We start from the raw sequence: 21,758 nt of genomic DNA, 5'->3' as shown, positions 1-21,758 counted from the left end.
GAGTTCCGCGATAAACAGAGTAGGAGACGCCAGGGCATAGAAACGTGTGCTCCATGAGAATGTGAGACACGTGTCCAGCGTACCCGAGCCGTTCAAAGCTGAGTGCCTGCGACAGGGTCAGCAGGGTCAGCTTGGTGCTTTCCGCATTCACTCATACGCACACGACCTTTGCCATAGGACTCCCCCCCCCCCCCCCCCCCCCCGCCCCCTTCCTCGTTTTTAACTACTAAATCTGCTGAATTTAAGCTGGTAACTTTCCCTGCCCTTGAACCAGGAGTTTCAGGATGCTAATCCCAGTGCTATTTGTAACCTACCCCGTGACACGTGACTGGGATCCAGCTGTGCCGGTTTCCACCCCAGAGGTCAGGGCGCTGTGGAAGGTGAGTCAGGGGCTCAGTGAGCCCGTGGGGACTTCCTCACACACGCCCTTCTCTCTGGCTTCCTGTCCACCCGGCCTGAAACCCAGTCAAGAGTTAAAAGGCTAATGGATTAACCCTGGTAACGTGCAAGTACCCTACCTAATAGAGAAGCTGTTCACATTCCTTCTCACTGACAGTGAAGTGTGAATTCGGCTTAGCTGATGATCAGAGGTGGGAGTAAGACTTCAAGGAGTGAGAAGGAGGCTGCGAGGAAAAGGTGGTTATCTGGCAGCTGGGGGAAGGGGTGGGTAGGTACAGCAAGGATGCCTGCTGGACCACTTCCAGCTGTTGGAATTTGGTGGGGCACTTATCCCTTGGCCAAATGTGGACTTTCTCATGTCCTGGGTGCCCCGACCTCTGTGAATCCCTGTCCTGGCTACTGAGGGGCCAGTACTAACCTTCAGGGCCCCTTGCTCTGTGCCAGGCCCCACGTTATGCACTTTATCTGCTGCCAATGTTTGTGGGTTTTTTTTCCTGTGTGTCTCCACCACTCATGAAGGTTGGAACCACAGGTAGACAGGGGACCTAGAAGTGCCATGTGTCCATTGGGGAAACTGAGGTCCAAAGAGGTCGAGTGGCTTCCAGAGCTGGTTAATGTAGAGCAAGGGCCTGAACCAGGCCTGCTGACTGTTCCTTGCTGTTCACCATGCTGGGAATTTGGAAAACCCCTTCTGAGTCCCTGTGTTTTCCAAGCCAGGCCCAGAGAACCTAGATTATCCTAATGATAGAGAGGCTGTATCCCAAGGACATTGCAGTAATCCATGCCTGGGGCAAAGTGTCAAGATATACCGCCTTCTGGAAGGGCACCAAAGCACACCCAGCTAAAGAGCAGATAACCAACAGCACAACAGCAGTGCCTGCACCAGGCACGGGAGGAGACGCAAGGCCACCTGAGCTTGCTTTCCAGGAACACGGGCCCTCCCGTAGGATGCGTCCTCCCAGGAGGAGACCTGCTCACCACTCTGCCTTGGGCAAGGGGCCCCCGTTTCCTACTCCTTCCTTCTCCCTTATTTGGAGTTAAGTCTTGGGCCACATCGTGTGCAGATCTGCCAGGGACCTGTTGATACAGCTGTCCCTCAGGTGCCCTGGTGCCACCTGACTGCAGGCTTGCCACACATGACAGATTTGAATGTGCTGGCACCAAGGACAATCAGATTAGCTCCACTCGGGGTATCTGCTTTTGGGCTGTTTGTATCTTTTAGAGCCTGTTAGACTAAATTAAACTCCTTGGAACCTTATCATCGGTCAAGTATGAAAGACATCCTTGCCAGCCTTTGAGGTGCTTGTCTCTGTAGCAGACCTGTTCTTAGGAAGGGGACCGGATGACCTCATCACTGTCCAAAACCAGGTGGTTTTTTCCAACCTGTGGGGCAGTGAAAAAAGCCTAGGCTAAATTCTTAGAAAATGCAGCATCAGAACAAGACAAAAAAATGGATGAAAACAAAAATAAATACTTTTAAAATGGATGGACTTTAAATTCAGGAAGTGAATGTAGACAGGTAAAGCTGAGGTATGCATCCCTTTTCTCATTCAGAGAATATTTATTGGGTGCTTACCATGTGTAAGTAAACAAAACAGACTTATTCACCCTCATGGAACTTAGGTTTTACTGAGAAGAAAGGCAATAAAAGAAATACTTAAATTATATAGAGTACTGGTAAGCAATATGTGCTATGGAGAAAAATAAATCAAAGAAGGGAGACCGGAAGTGCAGGGGGGATTCCAATTTAAATAGGGCAGTTAAGGAAGGTACCAGTGAGAAGGTGACATTGGAGCAAAAACTTAAAGGGAATGAAGAAGTAAGCATTTTAACCAGTACTGCATAACCAATCACCGCAAAACTTAGCTGCTTAAAGCAATGAAGTTTTATTGCTTCTTCCATTTTCTGAGAGCAGGAATCTGGAAGTGGCTTAGCTGGGTGGTTCTGGCTCAGGGTCTCTCCGGAGGCTGCAACCAAGCAGTGGGCTCGGGGCTGGAGGATCCACGTGGGGCTCTCTCACAGGGCTGTAGGCAGGAGGCCTCAGTCTCTCACCATGTAAACCTTTCTACAGAGCTGCCCGAGTGTCCTCGTGAGTGACCCAAGAGAGGGCTGCTGTGCCTTTGAAGACATCTTCAAAGTCCCATACTTCACTCATCCTTCATTCAGTTTATTAGAAGTAAATCTCTAAGTCCAGCCCATGCTCAAGGTGGGGGTGGGGGCGGTGAGGATTAGGACCCATCTTTGAAGGGAGGAATGAATAACAAAGAATTTGTAAATGTATTTTAAAACCATCACAGAAGGCTGTGGTGAGATCTTGGGAAAGAAGAGGGGAGCACTTCATGCAGAGGAAACAGCTAGTGCAAAGGCCCTGTGGTGGGAGCATGTGTAGTGTATTTAAGGAGGAGGGCAAAGGGGAGAGGAGTGGGAGGAGGAGGTGTGTGTGGCCAGGTGCTTCAGCTTATGGAGGGCCCGGTGGGCCACTGTGAATACCTTCCATGAGATGGGAAACCTCGGGAGCATTTTTGAGCTGAGTGTGATGTGACTTACTTCATGGAATGAAAATTGTGGCTGCTGTGGTAAGAATACTTGGGTAGAAGGGAGGAGACCAGCTAGAAAGATACAGTAATACCCCAGGAAAGAGCTGACAGTGGCTTGGTTTTGGAGGTGATAAAAAGTGACCAGATTCTGGATATAGTTTGAAGATAGAGCCAACAGGATTTAGCTTGGATTGGATATGGATTGGATATGAGTTATGATTCCAAGGATTTTGCCCTGCAAAACTGGGAGGATGGTTCTGGAATTGACCAAGTTGGGGAAGACTGTGGGAAGAACAAATTTAAATGGGAAGATTCATAGTTCAATTTGGGGCATGCCAACTTGGAGATGTCCATTAGACATCCAAATGGAGAAGTTCAGCAGGCAGTGGGATATACAGGTCTGGAATTTGTAAATTCTGAAAGGAATACCTTCCTGTGTTCTGTCAGCAATATTTATTGTGAAATAAAGAAGGCCACATCCATTCTCTAGAAGAACTGGTGTGGGTATGTGGCTATGCGTGCCTGTTAACACTTCAGTCCTGGCCAAGTGCCCCAAACATTCACAAAGCAAGGGACAGGCAAGTTCCAACAAATGTGTGGATTTCAGATATTTCTGGAAGCAAGTGGCATGACTTGGCTTGCAGAGTTCAGTATTACCATTTTGCAGATCTCAGAAGATCGCAGAGAGACTAATAATAATAATAACTTCCACCCTGAGCCATGACGTTCTAGTGCCTTTTGTTCTCTCCCTGGTTCTGCCCAAATTAATTTCAGCACCCAGAAGCATGCCTTATCCCCTTCCAAATCCTGACATGTCTGGGTCTCTGCTGGAGTTGGCTTATAGGAGTTCTCTAGGGCTCAGTCATGAGTCCCTGTTTCCACTACTAGTCCCAGGATTGCCAGTGACTCCTCCGAATCTACCTGGACCCCACTCAGTTGCCCAGCCCGGCAAGGTTGCAGCAGTCAGTGGAGGCCAGCTTTTCTGGGGCATTTTCTCCTCCCTATAGTTAGAAACTATATATAATTTCAGGCCCAGGGGCCTGAAAGAGTGCTGTCCAGGGTGGAACTGGATGAACTGGCAAGCTTAAGTTGAGGGTTTAGATCCAGCCCCTTACCTGACCCCCAGTGCAAAGGCTAATCTTTTGTGGTCACTTTATTACCTGGGATGGCCCTGTTGATTTTGCATGGGTGATAATAGCTCAGCCTGAGTGCCCGCTGGCCTGAGCCAGGCATGGAGAATGCAAGATGCTGCTGCAGGAAGAGTGAGAATTTGCCTGGAGCACAGCAGTGGATCACTTCAACAGTGGCGGCGGCATCTGGGAAGCAAGTCAGAGGAGACGGGTGTGTTAATAGCAAGCATTTTATGGAAAGTAGTGGTCTCTACCAAACACCCACCACCAGCAGCGTGAATTATTTATCCTCGGCATATTAAAAGGGGATAAGTCAGATCTGAGTGGCTTTGCCACTTTCTTTTGTGCCGTGTTTCCCTCATCTGCTGTTTGGGAATAAGCAGATGTACTTCCTAGGATATCGTGGAAAGTAAATATCTGGCACATGGTAGGCCCTCAATAAATGTATTTCTCTTCCACATCTCTAGCTACTCACCTCATCTTCTACCAGTGGCTCCTTCCTCTCGACTTTCAAAAACAAACACTCTGTGGAGACAATGAATAGAGAGAAAAGGGAGAGATCCAGATGCGCAGAGTTCACTGTTCTGTCAGAACAAAATGAGATCTCATTGACTTCTAATGCCCACGGCTGCAGCATTTGCGCTCCTGCCTGCTCACCCCACTTTTCCCTGCAGTGCACCCCTCACTTATTTCTGAGAGTTCTCAAAAGACTGAATCGCAAATGGAAAAAAAAAAACACATGAAGAAATGCTCAACATCACTAATGATTAGAGAAATGCAAATAAAACTACAATGAGATATCATTTCACACCTATCAGAATGGCCACTATTAAAAAGACATAGAACTACAAGTGTTGGAGAGGATGTGGAGAGATAGGAACATTTATTCACTGTTGGTGGGAATGCAGAATGGTACAGCCACTGTGGAGGACTGTTTGGCAGTTCCTAAAGAAGTTGAATATAAACTTGCTATGTGACCCTGCAATACCCCTACTGGGCATATACTCAGAACTGAGAGCGGTGACACGAACAGACATCTGCACACCAGTGTTCATAGCAGCGTTATTCATGATTGCCAAAGATAGGAAACAACCTAGGTGTCCATCACAAACTGTGATCTATTCACACGATGGAATATTATACAGCTGTAAGAAGAAATGAAATCATAAAGCATATGACAACATGGATGAACCTGGAGGACATTATGTTGAGCGAAGCAAGCCAGACACAAAAGGACAAATACTGAAAGATTGCATTATATTATGAACCAAATAGACTGTGTAACATATTGTATGATGAAAAAAATTTATAGGTATCCAATATACTTAACTTAATTGAGGAATGTTATGTTTTTATTCAACTGTGTTTTCTTTTTAGTTTTTGATTGTTTATATTTTCAATTATCAAATGTACAAAATAAAGTTAAAAAAAAAAAAGAAAAAAAAGTGAATTGCGTACTTTCACCAACTAGTGGCCCAGCTGGTCACACTGTCGTACCTACATGTTGTTCTACCTCTGCTCTGGCTTCCCATCCAAAGTCTGCAGCCGCCCAAGACGCCAGGCTGCTGGTGGTGTCCCTGCAGTGTGGTGGCCCTGCCCAGGATGAGCCTCCAGCCACCAGTGCCAGGACTCAGGATTCCACCCCCAGCATCTGCTGGGTCCATCCATGCCACCACTCCATCCCTTGTTCTGGCCCCTCCACCTCTGAGTTGCCACTGATGATTCTAGAAAAGATTCAGATCCGCTTATAATGCTCCAAAAACATAACAAGACGAAGTAAATATGCAAACAGATGAGAAAAAGAAAGCAAGGAACCAAAAAGAACACGTTTGCTGTATTTCTTGCCTCTTTCAAATAGCTTGCTGGTAACGTGCAAGATGGGATCCCGACAGCTAGCCTGGCTGTGTCGGGGCCCGATGTGGACCCTTGTCTGAGACGCCTGACCCAGGAGCCCTTCAGCTGGCCCTCCAACATGCCCGTATGCCCAGCTGGTCATCTCACAGGCACACAAGTGAACCCGTCGGCTTCTCTCCTCAGCAACTTCTGACCTAAAGAATTAAGCAATAAGAATCTGAACACCTGAGCACTGGGACTCTTTGATAAAGCAAAAGGCAGTTTGGCAGGAAACCACCTCCAAATGCCCCAGATTTTAACAAAAGGCCCCTTGTTGCCACAGAATGCAGGGAAAGCGAGGGCTTGAGGCGGAGCTGATCCAGAAGGGAGGAGGAAAAGAAAAGTGCCCTTCAGGGTTTTTTTTCTCTGTAACCTACCTCATAGGGTTGTTGAAAGGATTAAATTAGTACCAAGAGAAAGGCCTGCTGTGATTTGTGCTCAGATGTAATTCCAGGAGAAAGATTTTCTCTTAACCGATAAGGATAGCTAATCCCTCGGTAAGGCCTACTGTGTGTTTTTAGTGATTTATGTACGTGTTCACTCCTTTGTGCTTAATAACAACCCAAGGAAGCAAGCAGTTGCAAGCCTGTTCTCAGATGGGGAGACCCACAGGTGGAGCCAGTGGAGGGCCACAGCACTCTGACCATTTTCTACCCCCATCGGAGGTGGCTATGGCTATCATTCAATGCCAATTTTGAATCATTTGTGGGCAAGCTAAAAAATACATAGATTCTGTAAATCTCCAATTAAATATCGTTTCCCCAGAGCCCCCCTCCACCCCCTTGTTATTCCCACAGCGGCTAGGGTTTTCCACGCAGGGCCCTGGAGGTATTTATATATTATCCCTTTCCGACCATTGCTTCCCCACCCTTTGCTGTCTAAATGCTCTGCCCCTCCTATCACCATCATCTATTGTCTTCCCAGATCCTTCTTTGTTCAGCTCAGGTTTGGCACTTCAGATCCTGCTTTAATTCTGGGTACTTTTTCTTTTTTAGCAAGTACCAGATGTTGAACCCAGGACCTCGTACATGGGAAGCAGGCACTCAACCACTTAAGCTACATCTGCTCCCAATTCTGGATACTTTTAACCTCCATGTGGATGACCCATCCCATATCCCTCCCTTCTCCCTTCCAAATCCTTCCTCTCCCGTCCACCTCAGCCGCCACCTGTCAGCTCCTCTTCCAAATGCAGGGATTGGGGAATCTCCTTGCATCTCTTTTCCAACCACTCCTCCTGTGGCTGTCCTTCACTCTTGAATGGACGTTGACTTGCCCATCGTCAGCTCCCTTTTTCTTTCTTTGTTTCTTTCCTTATGGAGTTTAGGTTCTCTGGTCCATTAGTTCAGTAGCACTCTTTCCAATACTGTTTCCAAACCCATGTCTCCTCATCACACCCATCTGGCAATACTGCCATTACCCACTTCTCTGAGCCTATACCCCAGAAGGTGAGTGCTTCTAGAGGAAAACAGTTTTACATAGAATCGGCTGCTATGTAAGAATCATGATCACCAAAATGAAGAGACCCCTCAGCGATGCCTGCAAGCCAATGCCATTTCGCTCCTAGACTCACTCGCCACATGACTATTTTAGCAGCTGGTTCCAAAGTTCACTGAGCCCCTTTCCCCTGCTCCGATGGCCCAGATCCCTTCCCGGTCACCGTGGTTCTCTAAGGGGACACAACTGAGTTACCATAATGCCCCTGGCTTCGGTGCAAGGTTACAACTTTTTAGTGCTCAGTTCCCAAAGCCTCATGGCTCCTGGCCTGGAGACGAGGGCTTTAAGCCTTTGCCTTCTGCAAGGCCAAGGCCAGTTCTCCCTTCATGGCGATTTTGCTCTGACATGGGGTCCAGGTCGCCATGCTAGGCTTCCCTTCCCTCACGGTGAGCTCTTACTTCAGACAGGCTATTTAAGCCCGAGGCCTGAGTCAGAAACACCCCTGCGCCTCAGCAGCGATCCACACCTGCGCGGCCCGGGGGCTTCCAGGGTCTTGGGCGCATCTCTGCGAGGAAGAATTCAGAGACGTGCCCCACCTCCAACAGGCCAGCAGAGAATTTATTGTAAAGAAAAGAAAGCGAAAGTACACACCCAAGCCAGGGGCGCGGGTGTGCTCCAGGGAGAGACAGGCCTGGCGCCGGCGCTGCCCGCGGCCTCTTCAGGCGGGCCTCCCGCCGCCTCGGGCCTCCCGCCGCCTCCGGCCTCCCCGCCGCCTCCTGCCTCCCGCCGCCTCTGCCTCCCCGCCGCCTCCGGCCTCCCCGCCGCCTCCGGCCTCCCGCCGCCTCCGGCCTCCCGCCGCCTCCGGCCTCCCCGCCGCCTCGGGCCTCCCCGCCGCCTCGGGCCTCCCCGCCGCCTCGGGCCTCCCCGCTGCCTCGGGCCTCCCCGCCGCCTCGGGCCTCCCCGCCGCCTCCGGCCTCCGCGCCGCCTCCTGCCTCCCGCCGCCTCGGGCCTCCCCGCCGCCTCCGGCCTCCCCGCCGCCTCCGGCCTCCCGCCGCCTCCGGCCTCCCGCCGCCTCGGGCCTCCCGCCGCCTCGGGCCTCCCCGCCGCCTCCGGCCTCCCCGCCGCCTCTGCCTCCCGCCCCCGAGAAGGAGGACATGCGAGTCACCACCTTCTCCTCGGTTCTGAGTAGGCAGAAGGAGGACTGGAAACCCGGCGGCTTCATTGGTTCTGTCGGCCGGCGTGTGAGGGGAGGGGTACTGGGATGGGCTCCCCGTTATCTGTTGTCTTCAGGTATTTGGCCCTGGGGGGTTGACGGCTCCGCGTGGGCGAGACTTTCCGCCCTCAGGCACAGGTAACGATGGACGCAGAGACCGGGAGACTGACTCGGAATGCTCTGTACTTACCACGCTAGTGCTTTCCTACCGCACTCTTTTCTCCCTCAGGCCCGTGTTCTAGCCTGCCTCAGCTGAGTGGCAAGCTTTTTCTGTAAAGGACCATAGAGTAAATATTTTAGGCTTTGCAGGCCATTTGGTCTGTGTTGCAACCAGTCAACTCCTTCTCGCCTAGTACAAAAGCAGCCGTAAGTCACAGACAATCAGAGGAAGAGCAAGTAGTCCCAAGCAGTCAGCTGAGAGATCATTAGAAGTAATTTTCAGGAAAAGTCTTAAACAAAACAAACGCAAAACCTTGGAATAAATCCAAAGAAGTGAGTGGCCTTGTGGTGACAAAACGCTCTCAATTTCTATCTACTGATGTGAGCAGGGACTGTCAGTACGTACATCCACAACTACGAAAAACAGGAACTGCCTTGTGCTGAGGCAGCTGCAACAGGGACCCACCCGAGGGAGAAAACGCGCAGTAGGAAGCCCTGGAGCAGAAAGACAGAACAGGTCTGTGTGAAACTCCAGCTCTCGGCTTCCACCTTTGCCTGCTGGGCTGGGGGGAGTCCCTCCGACGAGGGAGGAGTCAACGCCCAAGGCCAATAGACTATAGATGAAACCCCTCAGCTGTCCGAACCTAGGAGAATGTGGTTTCCAGTCCTGCTTTTGCACACTCAGAACCAAGGAGAATGTTGCCCCTCACAAGTCTTCATTTACAAGAGGAAGGAAGACGGGAGCCGGGAGGCCAGCCTTAACAAGGCGCAGCCGCGGCCCACGTCGTGCACGCCCCGCACGCCCCGCACTCCTGTCCAGGGTACTCTCGCTTTCTTTCACTTTTCATTCAACTCTTCACTTGCTTGTTTAAATATGGCACATCGTGAATTCTTTCTTGCCATGTGGCTAAGAACCTGGAAACCCACCCGGGCAACAGTGCTAGTAGAAAGTGTTAGTTACCCCCTGATGATGCTCACCCATTCCATTAACAGGTGAATTTCTAACAAGAGTGCTTTTGTGTTTAATGATTATCAATATTTATATTTATAGTCAATGCTAATAATAATTGTACTGATGATTCAATCCAAATATACATATTTTTTGCTTGTTGTTGTCCTTTTTTGTATTTTTTTGTAGTGTGTTCTCCAAAAATATTTTAATACTCAGAAACTTATGGTCAGAGTGTATCCGAGGGTTAAGCATTAACAGCTGATTCATTATATAGATGCTTTTTCTTACTTTTCCAGTATTATAGAATAGCCAAAAGTTAATACCTGAAATTATTGAAACTGGCTAACTGCCCTCGCCCTTGTAATAGCGTCATTCCTAAAATCGGCCATTGTGATGATTATTTCACTGATCTTAACCTTTGTATATTGAAATGGGAACCACTCCACCCTCCCGTTTGAAATACATAAGAAAAACCTTTTAACTGAACCCCACTCCCCTTGTACCCCTTATTCCCAGATGCCTTGATCTCTGATGATGATAAAACAGTAACATTTATCTTGTGATTGTAATGACCTTGTGACTCACCCCTTACCATGTTTCATCACTTTAAGATCTTAAGATCACTAGACAGCCCCTTAGATGGACTCGAATGGAAACAGGAAGTTTTGGCTCAAAGCTTTGGCATGCAGCAAAGAGCCCGCCCTCTTCCCCTCCTCTGATGACAATACTCAGCTGTCCTTACTACTGGGCATCTTTCCAAGCCATAATTTGAAAGTGGGCCTACCAGTAACATCTCTCTTTTCTCCTCCTTTTGTCTGCACCTAATAAAAGACCCCTACTCCTGTTGTTTGGGGACGGCAGATTTGAGAGAACCCATCTCCTGTCTTCTGCCAGCGTTTATAAACCTGCTTTCTCTCTGTGTGGGCTCCAATTAATCTGTTCCAAGCAAGGACCCTGGGGGACCTCTGTGGGGTCTTCCTTCAAGAGGAAACTAAAAAAAAATTATATATAGTTTTTGCACAGAAATATTACCTCAAAGAAATAGAGGGTGATTAATAAGAAATTTTCTAGTGTCATATTATTACATTTAGGATAAAATTCTGTGTGTGTATATGTGGGGGGAATTTATGGAAAGCAAAGTACAAATAGCATGTAATATATCCGAATGGAGGCCAGACTCGAATACCATGTAATATATAGTATAACAAAAAATATGTAAATTTTGTTACTGTTAAAGAATAGTAGGCTAATTTAAAAAATAGATTATAGTTTGTGTCTGTGCTAAATAAATTTAATTATATGCACCTCTCAGGTCATTTTCAGTAGCCACCAAAGAAGTCTGAAGAGAGTGAAGGTTTGCTACTCCCCTACAGCCTCACTAACAGGTGAGATGTCTCAAATATCTCAGAGCAAATTCTGCTAAACATACAGACATTTACTAAACATTTATCACCAGGCATAATGCAGTTTATTCAGCTGCCCTGTTCCATGAGCTTGACGACACTGACAGACCAGGTTACACTCAGTGTGCATGAGGCATCCAACTGGCCTGCTTGGGCCTGAAACCTCAGGTGCTTTCCTTAGGAGTAAGGCCCCAAGCTCCCACCCTGTTAGTGCGAGGGTAGGTGATTGGCTAAAATCTTTTAGTCAATCCACAAGTTGTTTTTTTTTTTAGTGTGCATTTATTTGCTTTAATGTCTCATTTTATTATTTATCCCCAATGCCCCCCCACCCGCCCCGTGGCTCCTTCTGTCTGCTCGTTGTCTGCTTGCTGTGTCTGCTTGTTGTGCCTGCTCTTTGTCTCTGCTCATTTACTGCTTGTCTTTAGGAGGCATCAGGAACTGAACCTGGGACCTTCCATGTGGGAGGCAGGTGTCCAGCTGCTTGAGGTACATCTGCTCCCCCAACGCAAGGGGTGAATACTGGTAATTCCCTAATTACAACCCATCGTTACATTCATTGTAGTATTTAACAGGCCACTGCTTTCACCAAGAAAAACACACTTTTGACATTTAATGTGCTTATTAGCAGAGCTGCAGGTGTGGATTAAGATACTTCCAGCAGAGATACTTGTGGAAGCTGCCTCTGGACTGTGGTCTTTCTGGACTTCCAGGACTTTGTAGTGTTGATAGCATACTCGCTGGCCTGGGTTCTCGTAGCAACACAAAATATCACCCTTAGGCTGCAGAATTTTAAAGTTAAGACCCTTAACAGTGAAGTGAGTGTCAAACCACTGATGTGTTTATATTACACTGTCTATAAAAGTGATGTACTGCTTTAACATGTTAGTATTAACATGCCACAACTATACATTAATGTTTTAAATCCTTCCTATTTAAATTTATGATGAAGAATTTACATGTCAACTTTAAAGTGAGCAAGGAAGGTATATCTTTTAAAAATTATTTCAAAAGTTAAAACCAAAAACTGAAACCATTCAGGGCTCTTGGTCCCTTTGGGGATGGGGGGAATGTGTTTCCTTGGGCTTCATGCAGATTTGCTTACCCTCTTCCCACACCCCTCCGGTCTCTGCATATTTAAGGCTTAGGGAGAACAGCCTTAGGACAAGTTCCTGTGCCACCTTCCCCCAGGCAGAGGGCCTTCTCACCTCACAGATTCCTAGCTAAGAGGGGTCATCAAGATACTCTTCCACATAAACAAGATCCAAAGTGACCAGCTCACTCCACCAAAACTCAGAAGCACTTGTTCCTTAAATAGCAGCTTCCCTCGTAAAACAAAAATTGTTTTCCTTTACTTGTAATTCTACACTTACTTGTACATTTTTTTTAAAAGATTTGAGTCCCTTATAAACTGAAGGCGCCATGAGAGCAGGGATATGTCTACCTTGCCTACCACCTTATCCCCAGTGCCTGGAGAGTGGCTCGCTGGCCCATGGGAGGTGCTGGATGAAGAATGAGATGAGGTGAGTGGGATCAAGAGATGCCAGAAATTTTACAGAGATTGGATAAGGGTGAAGCAGAGGAGAGCCATGGATGGGGACTTTCCAGGTGGAAGTGCACATGGTACCAAGGGTAAGAGCTGCAGAGATGAAGCTGGTTTTACAATCTGGTGGCATCAAGAAACTGGTTCTGCTGTGAAAGGCTTTGGATTAGGGTGAGTAAAGTGAGGCACCTGGGGAGCAAAATTTAAGAAGGCCCTTACTCTCAGTCCCTGCAAGTATAAGATCAGCTGCTGAGAGTGGGGGCCTCCCAGGGTGCCCTAAATACCTCGCTGACCTCACCCTTGTTCCTGCCCTGCTGCTGCTTCGCTTCCTACCTATAGCCATTAAAATTCAATAATGCAGCTATTGTTATTTCTTCATGACCTAGACCTCTCCTAAAGTTAGCCTGCCCTGACACCCACTGCCTCCGCATCCCTCCCCATTCTAGCTGGGTCACGTGTCCCTTCTGCCTGCTCTTGGTTTCTCCCCACCATTTGAATTATCATACACACCCACTCATATAGCTTAACTGATTTATTCACACACCATAGAGTTCAGAACAGATTTAAGCTGGTTAACAAAATGTGTACATTCCAACTGTGTAAAGTGAAATAAACACCAAGCTATAATAGAATCCTGTTTCCCCGATCTTGAGTTCTTTGAAGGTCAGAACATTGTATTTTGCATGTCTTTGTCCTCCTGTATAAAGGGAGGATGCAGAAGAATGAATGGAGGAAAGGGAGAATTTGTCTTACAGGAAGCTGCATGCCAGCTCTTTTTTCCACACAGTCCTGTAGCAGAAGGTGCAGTCTGCTACAAAGCGTTTGAGTAAGCCTAGGATTCCGGTTGCTGCAGGTGTTGAGAGCTTGATGGGATGGAGCTGTCTGGGAGATTGTGTGTTTCCTGCAGTCCAGGAAAATTAGGGGAAGTGCCAGCCCCAAAGTCCGCAGTCTCCCAGGCAGTTGGCTTCACCAGCTTTTCTGCAAACAGGGTCTCTCGATGCTGCTGGACTGTGTCTACATGTCCCCATTGCCTCTGGGGGATCTAGTGTCTCAGTCAGCCTTCTCCTGGCTCAGCTAGGAGATTTAACTAGTAGAAAATATAATGGCTACCACTAAGAATACAATATATTAATAGATACAATATGCTAATAGGCTGGATTTGTGACTATCAGACACGGCTATCCCATTCGTCTGGAAACAAAAATAAAACCAGCTCATGTTTCTGATCTTCCTCCCTGGCCAACTGCACAGTTTATAGCTCCAACAAGGAGGACTGAAAGATGGAAAAAAGCATCTGGGAAATAACTATACAATTTCTCAGGACTTTAGCAAACCTGTCTTCCCATTAAAAACCCCAGAGTTGTAACATGAATTTTATTTTTATCCAAGCTTGGATTGTTCTTTAAAAAAAAAAAATCTACCCCTAATACTCAATAATCTTTGTAATCAAACCCATTCCTCTCCACACCCAACAATTGAAATATACCAGAGAAAACTACCCACTCAAAACACAAACCATAAATGAATTAAATATAGATATGGCCACAGTAAGAGAGAAAGTATGTATATCTGAGGTGGGTTCTTCATAAGATAAATTCTTAGAGATACAGTAGTTGGACATTAAGTTGTATATTCAATTCTCAGATATTCTAAGCGATGTTAGTGAGTATTAAACCATGAGCCTCTGAGGAGAGCACAAGGACTTGTACTCTCAGTTTTATAAATAAAAACTCACTAATTGCAGAAAGGCAAATCTGTTCCTAAGAAGGCTGAATTAAGGATCATTTAAAAAGAAATAGTTTTCTTGTTTTCAGCCAAGCAATATTTATTTATTCTATTTGCCACTAACTGAATGCTATAGCCTGCTCTAGGTGCTGAGGACACGAAGTTGGCAAAGATAGTCTCTGCCCACAGGGAACATATATTCTCAATGGGAGAGACAGAACATAAACAAGCAAATACATTAACATATAATTTAATTTCTAGCAGAAACGAGCACAATGAAAAAAAAAATAGCCAGCTAAGGCCAGGGTTAGCTGCTTGGCAGCAGATAAGAACATTAAGAGAGTTGGGTTTAAGCAAAGTCGGTGTTCTCCCAGCCCATTTCAAGGGGCGGGGGAGTTGAGAATGTTTGCACAGGCAGGCTTCTGGTGGGTGACCACAGCGTTGGCTCTGCATAACGGAAATGAGGACCACAGGGAGTGGGAATCAGTAAATGGTGAGAGCATCGTTGGGGGCAGAGAATTTTCAGAAATGGGGTCCTAGATGGATAAATTTGAAATTATGAAAGGGCTGGTGTTGTAATAACAAGATTTAGGATATGATTTGAGAGTGGGTAGCTGTTGAAGTGAAGAAATCATGGAATTGAGAGGCCAATGTGCTGGCAAATTGTTCTCATTACTTATCTTTTTCTCCAAACAGCCTTCCCAGTCTTCTGATTCCTAATATTATTTCTTATATTTATGTATCTAAAAATAACATTTCATTGTTGGAAAATTTAACTGAGGATAAGCAAAATGAAATGAACAGTAATGATAATCACCCCACTCCTCTATAGGTAATTCTAAAAAACAAAACGGAATCATACTGTACGTACTCTAGCTTTTCTTCTGCTGCTCCTTCTTTTTTCAGCTGCTAAAAATTCTAAAAGCTGCACATGATCTCCCTGTTCACTTGCAATATGTTGCTAAACTTTCTTGGAATTTCATTATATGTCCGATAATTTCTCTTTCTAATCCACTAAAATTAGTAACAAAAAGCAACTCTTTCTGGACTGGAGGGAAAAAAAAACCCCATCAATTTAAAGACAGGATTAGTTCTGGAGGATAGGAAACAGATCAATCAAAACAAATTACCCAAATTTACATGTGGAGCGAGTCATGGAAAGGACTCTGACATACCCGTTCTCAGAGTTTTTGATGGAGCTCACCCACAGAGAGGGGGCCTCTGGGAGCAGCTTCCTCTGGGAGCAGCTTCCTCTGGGAACACTCTGCTCTGACTTTCCTAGGATAGGAGAGTCACAAAAGGTGTATCTATACAATTTAGCACTTACGAACTAATTTTAGTCAGCATGAAACATACAGGGTAAGCGAAGGTGTTCACATATCCAAACTGTGAATGACTTAACAATAGGCTCACATGTCAGAGCTGATCATTTCCTAATTCTTACCAACCAGACCTAAAATGACCAGGGATGAGTGCTGCCATGTTTCTTCCTCTAATAGCCACTTTACTAAGTAGTCATTAAGTTAAGGCTTAAAAGGTAACAAAACTTCTATCTGGGACAATGGAAAAGTTTTGGTAATGGATGGTGGGGATGGTGGCACAACATTGTGAAAGTAATCAACTGCACTGAATTTTATATTTGATGTGGTTAAAAGGGGAAATTTCACGTTGTATATACTACTATAATTTTTTTTAAAAGTCACAAAACTGCATAGCACAGTGAACCCTAAGTTAAACCATAGAGTAAATAGTACAATTATAAAAACATGCTTCTATCAATTCTAACAAATGTACCACACCAATGCAAGGTATTAATTATAGGGTGATATGGGGGAACTCTGTATGTTATGCATGATTTTTCTGTACACCCACTTCTCAAAAAAAAAAAAAAAAGCAGATGTCCTTCAACCATACCTCGTAATGATGGAATATGTGCTGGCTTCAACCCTATGGCTTACAAGAGGCCTGCGCTTTCAGATAATCGTTCACAAAGTCACATTTCTAGAACTAAAAGGCCATAGTCAAATAACAAAGAATGTTCATGTCACCTGAGTTCCTGGACAAGGAAGTAGCATTTCTTGAAATAAAAAAATAAAAATTAGTGATGGGTTTAAAGTTGTAAATTAACAAAGGATATGAACAGCATTCCTAGCTATGAAGGCAGAGTATGCTTGCATAATAGTTCACCGTAACTATTTCTCAGTTAAAAATCTCCCTGGGGGACTGCTGTGGTGCCTATCACCCACAACTTTAGTGCTTTAGAGGCGAAGCTTATCAGTCCCACTGGCAGCTGGCAATTTAACACCTCATTAGGAAATAGATATTCTCCAGGGTTTCTTTTGGGAAGTTGACCTCAGAGATACTGATGATAAAGCAGGTTATCTAGATATTTTTCTTTGACTGCTCTAAGCAATTCTAGATGATACAGAAGTTTCGTGGTTATTCACGTGAAAAAAAGCAAACGGAAGTTGACATTTTTAGGACTCATAGCAAAGTAGGTATTATCTGGAAAATTCATTAAAGCCATATAAAATATGTATGCTTTGGAATGTTTGACAGGCTACAGTGTTAGTTCTGGCTAATTACTGAATTTTAAAATATTTATATTTAAAAATTCCCATATAATATTGTCAACAGATTTCAGGAAAGGTGTGCCATCTACCTTTCTCAGTTTACCTGCAAACCAAACTTCTATTTTTCAATAGTTAATAGCAATCCTTCATGTTTTACATATTTCATGACTTGTTTTCTTCCAGGAAAAAATGATTATTCATACATACAAATTAAGTTTGTATTGTTCTCTTAAAGAAAAGAAGTTGTCCTTCCACGTTTAACCGATATCCACTACAACTTCCAAGACCCTCAATTTCTGAAAAACTGGGCTGGAAAGAGGTAATTCCTGATTAGTTACTTTGCAGATGTAACATGTGTATGCTTAATTGCTCACTGACACTTGCACTTTGAGGGGATTTTGCCTGAAAAAAAAACACCCATCTGTGACCGTGGGGTCAAGGATTCCAGGACTACCAAATATTGTGGTGCCAACAAATGGGATCACAAGGAAGTAAAGCAAGCAAAGCAAGTAGCTTTGTTATGCAACGATAAGATTATGAAGTACACACTCAAATCATAAAGAATCCTAAAGGCCATTTTATCTCAAACAGCAAATATGATTTTGGTACTCTGGTTTCAATGTCATTTTAAAATATGCTTCAGTGGACCATACAAATTAATATAAAGATGGTTTTGATGTATGTCTTTCACACTTTCTAGGGTTACAAATTACTCGTTTTCTAGCTAATTTCATTTCATTAACAAAAGGTAGAAAGCCAAATAACTTTTTTAAATAAAATTTTATTGAAGTAGATCATTCATACACAAACATAATAAATATACAGCAAAATTTGTGACTGCACAAAACAAACATGCATATCACACAAGGGTCCCATACATCTCCTACCACCACCACCTTGCATTGTTGTGAAACATGTTACATACTATAAAAGAGTATCATCAAAATATTACTAACTATAGCCCATATTTTACATTTGGTGTATTTTTCCCTCAACTTACCCTATTGTTAACACCCTATATTAGTATTATGTATTTGTTACTGTTCAGGAGAAAATGCTGTCATACTTTGTCCTGGTAACCACAGTCCATCATCCACCGCTGGATCTCATATGCCAAATAACCTAATCTTTGGTAAGGTTCATCACTCTTACCAATCTCTTGGAAATTTCATTGGTATAAATTAGCCACAATTCACTAAGATGATGTTTTAGTTTGCTCAATGCTACCAAAGCTGTATACCAGAAATGGGTTGGCTTTTATAATGGGAATTTATTAGGTTAAACGCCTACAGTTCTGAGACCATGGAAGTGTCCAAATCAAGGCATCATGAGAAGACTGGCCGCCAGTGGTCCTGGAGTCCTCTATCACATGGCAAGGCACATGGAGGCATCTGCATCTCTTCCAGGTCTCAATGCTTCAGTTTCTGGCTACTCCACCTGTGGCTTCCTTTCTCCTGCGTTCCTTCCTGAGCTCCTGGGTCCCTTCCCTTCTCTCTGTCTCTGTGACATTTTTCCTGTGTACAGCTTTTATTCCTCCATTTATAAAGGACCCCAGTTTAAGGATTAAGACCCACCTGGGTCGTGCCCTTCTGAAGAGATCTAATCAAAAGGTTCCATCTATAATAGGTTTACATGCAGGAAGGAATTAGCTCTAAAGACATGATCTTCTGGGGTCCACCCAGCTTCAAACTACCACAGATGAGAACATCAAGTTTCTGAACTTAAAAAATCTCTCAATTTTGTTAAAAGCTTAACCTGAACCAGACCATTGATACTTACACATTTCCTGCCCTTTACCTGAATTATACTTTAAGAGATTAATCTGGGCAAAATGTATTCCCAGAAAGAAGAGTTGATGCCCTGTTCATTTAGGCAAGAGAAATCATGACATTTAGTTTTGAGATAACATAATAAAGTAGAGCAAGAATCTGCTCCCATACATTAATAAACAAAACAAGTAAGTGAACAAACAAAAACATGGCTATATTGTAGGACCAAGTAGAAGGCTAGGGCAATTACCAAAGCAGGCAGGTTCTTTTGTGAGGAGATCCTTGTATATTATTTACATCAACATAAAGTTTAATTTGTACTCTATTTCCAAAATTATTTTTCAAAATGAATATATTATAAATATAATATCTATTCACTGTAAAAAATAAAATGCAATTTAGACACCATCAAACATTTTGCAGAAAGTAAAAATCCCATCACCAGGATTGAAACTGCTTGGTATATACTTTTCCAAAGATAATTACTTTATGCACATTTAAAAACAAAAATGGTATATTACTTTTTACCATTTAACAATATTAGGGCAATATTTCTGTGTCAATGACTACAGATTTTTATGATTATTTTCTATAGTTACACAGTATTCCAACATGAGTCATCAATTCATTTAACAACCGTCCCATCTTCTTCAATATTATAAACAATGCTGTAATAAATATTTTTGCTTATTATTTCCTAGGACAAATTCTCAAAAGTGATGAATTACTGGTTTTAATGATACATAGGTATTTTTCAGTTGTTGTTGTTATTGGTTTTTTAAGGCTTTGGTTTCAAATTGCTCTCCCGGAATGTTAACACCAATTTACTCTTCCTCAAAGCAAAAAATGAGAATACTCATTTTCAGGTTCACCCTGCTTATTGCTGAGGTTCACACTGTTAACAAACAGATTAAAAGAAAGAAAAACAATTATAAATTTTAAAATAATAAAAAAAACTGAAACAAAAAAACAAAAAGTTGGGATAGGTACAAATTTGACTGGAAACATGCTATCAGGAAACATGCCTGTAAGAGTCAGAAATTCTGTGACTGATCACTGTTGGCCAGCTTACCTTCAGCCATTCCCAACCCCTTCTTCACCCAGTTTCAACATCAAGGTTACTGTTTTCTTTCTTACACAGTTTTGGCCAATAGGATATAAGCAGAAGTGTGCTGGGAGCTTCCGGAAAAGCTTTTACTCTCCTGTCAAAAGAACTGACATCCCCTGAGCTGCTCTTTCTCTGAGCTTTGGATGTGGACATACAGTCTGCAGCTGTCATAGCCATAAGGAAGAGCCAAGACAATCACTTGTTCTGACCAAAGCCAGCAACATAAACCTGCAGTTTATGAAATGAAAAAATTTGTCTCATATTTTGTTACTTGCAGTTAAAGACCTTACTGACAGACAAAACTTTTGTGCTAAAGATAAGCAATAGTTTCTGAGTAATCACAATCATTAATGGAAGTATGGAAATAATCAGACATACTTTAAAGTGGGGATAAAATATCTGTAGTAAGATATCAGGGAACAAACCTATAGTTCAGATAGCCACAGCCGCTATTATTTATATACATTTGTGAGATAAGAATAGGGAAAGTAACAAAATGGAGAAGGGGTGGAGAGTGAGGCAGAATCTTATTTCCTTTTCTTCCTGTGCACACAACCAACCTACATTTCTGAGCTTCCTTTGCAGTTGGCTGGAGCCACACGATCAGGCTCCTGCTAATGGAAGGTGGACAGTAGCAACGCCAGTTCTGGACTTGGTCCATAAAAAACTCCCATGTAATCTTTTATTTTTTTTGGAGGTACTGGGGATTGAACCCAGGACCTTGTACATGGGAATTAGGTGCTTAAGCACTGAGTTACATTCACACCCCAATGAGAGCTGGCTTGTTTGTTTAGAGGTACCAGGATCAAACCTGGGACCTTGTACATGGGAAGCAGGTGCTCAGCCACTTGGGCTACCTCCGATTCCCCTCATGTAATCTTGATTCTCTTTTTTAGATCTACTGGTCAAATGGAGAAGATTCTATACAGAATCACAAAATAAGAGGCTGTGACTCTGAAATACTGTATGGAGCAAAGCTTCTTAAACTTGCAAAGGATTGTGACATGAGCAACATAGTATTTTATAGTGTAAGCCTGGAGATCATGCAGTTGTTAATTACAACAGCTAGTATCACTTACCCTGATAGAGGTGGAAGTGGGGTAAGAAGAAAAAGAGCAAATAACGAAGGGAAAACAAGATGGGCACATGGTATTAATGGTAAGAGTGCCAACTACTCTTTCCACAGGTTCCCCAGCTTTGACCTGGATTAACCAAACTGCACCTTCTTATAATACAGATTTGGCAAAAACATCAATATTTAGGATGAATTCTTCCCTTTCCTTTTTCACTTTTTTTTGCCTCTCTCTAAATCCAGTTTTTCCTGATTATTCCTTCTGAACAATATGATTTTAAAATTGTGTTAGATTGTATTCCTGAGCAACTGGTCAGGAGGCAAGTCTTCAATAAAGCTTAACAACAATTAAATATATTTAGAAACATACAAAAAGAACTCCTTTTAAATGAATTTCTAGGTTAAGTGGATGTTGCTCAAGCAATTGAGCTCCCGCCTACCACACGGGAGGCCCAGGTTTGATTCCTGGTGACTCCTGGAGAGGACGAACAGGACAGTGAGCAGGCACAATGGGTGGGTGGGGCGAGCTGGCACAAGAAGATGATGCATCAAGGAGACACAAAGAGGAAAGACAATGAGAGACACAATGTAGCGGGGAGCTGAAGTGGCTCAAGCAATTGAGAGCCTTTCTTCCACATGGGAGGTCCCAGGTTGGTTCTTGGTGCCTCTTAAAAAGATGAGCAGACACAGAGAGCACACAACAAACAGACACAAGGGCAGACAGTGAGCACAAACAACGGCTGGGGTGGGACGACAAGAAAATAAACATTAAAAAAAAATTTCTATAGTTTTGGGACATGCTCCGAATAAAGCTTTCCTTTATGATCAATGAAAACTAATACAACCAAATT

At 44.0% G+C, this 21,758-nt stretch overlaps 2 long non-coding RNA genes across 4 annotated transcripts; one reads left to right on the top strand and one right to left on the bottom strand.

The window, feature by feature from the left end:
* Window positions 1–2,249: 2,249 nt before the first annotated feature.
* Window positions 2,250–8,725, bottom strand: LOC131280919 (uncharacterized). 2 transcript variants are annotated; one of them, XR_009188624.2, is made up of 4 exons: window positions 8,562–8,725; window positions 4,542–4,591; window positions 4,097–4,252; window positions 2,250–2,638 (listed from the first exon to the last, which is right to left on the bottom strand). It is a non-coding gene; the product is annotated as an uncharacterized lncRNA (long non-coding RNA). The 2 variants fall into 2 exon arrangements; XR_009188623.1 differs by lacking the exon at window positions 8,562–8,725 and having other exon boundaries at window positions 4,542–4,787.
* A 195-nt stretch (window positions 8,726–8,920) lies between these two features.
* On the top strand, window positions 8,921–20,598 carry LOC105744870 (uncharacterized). Of its 2 annotated transcripts, XR_009188616.1 has the most exons (6): window positions 8,921–9,282; window positions 11,030–11,102; window positions 11,546–11,606; window positions 12,511–12,640; window positions 17,194–17,277; window positions 19,869–20,598. It is a non-coding gene; the product is annotated as an uncharacterized lncRNA (long non-coding RNA). The 2 variants fall into 2 exon arrangements; XR_002794555.2 differs by lacking the exon at window positions 11,546–11,606.
* Window positions 20,599–21,758: the final 1,160 nt, after the last annotated feature.

The sequence above is a fragment of the Dasypus novemcinctus genome, chromosome 2 (genome assembly GCF_030445035.2).
Source record: "Dasypus novemcinctus isolate mDasNov1 chromosome 2, mDasNov1.1.hap2, whole genome shotgun sequence".
Lineage (NCBI taxonomy): Eukaryota > Metazoa > Chordata > Mammalia > Cingulata > Dasypodidae > Dasypus > Dasypus novemcinctus.
The sequence above is the reverse complement of the archived record's forward strand: the minus strand, read 5'-3'. Positions and strand labels throughout refer to the sequence as shown.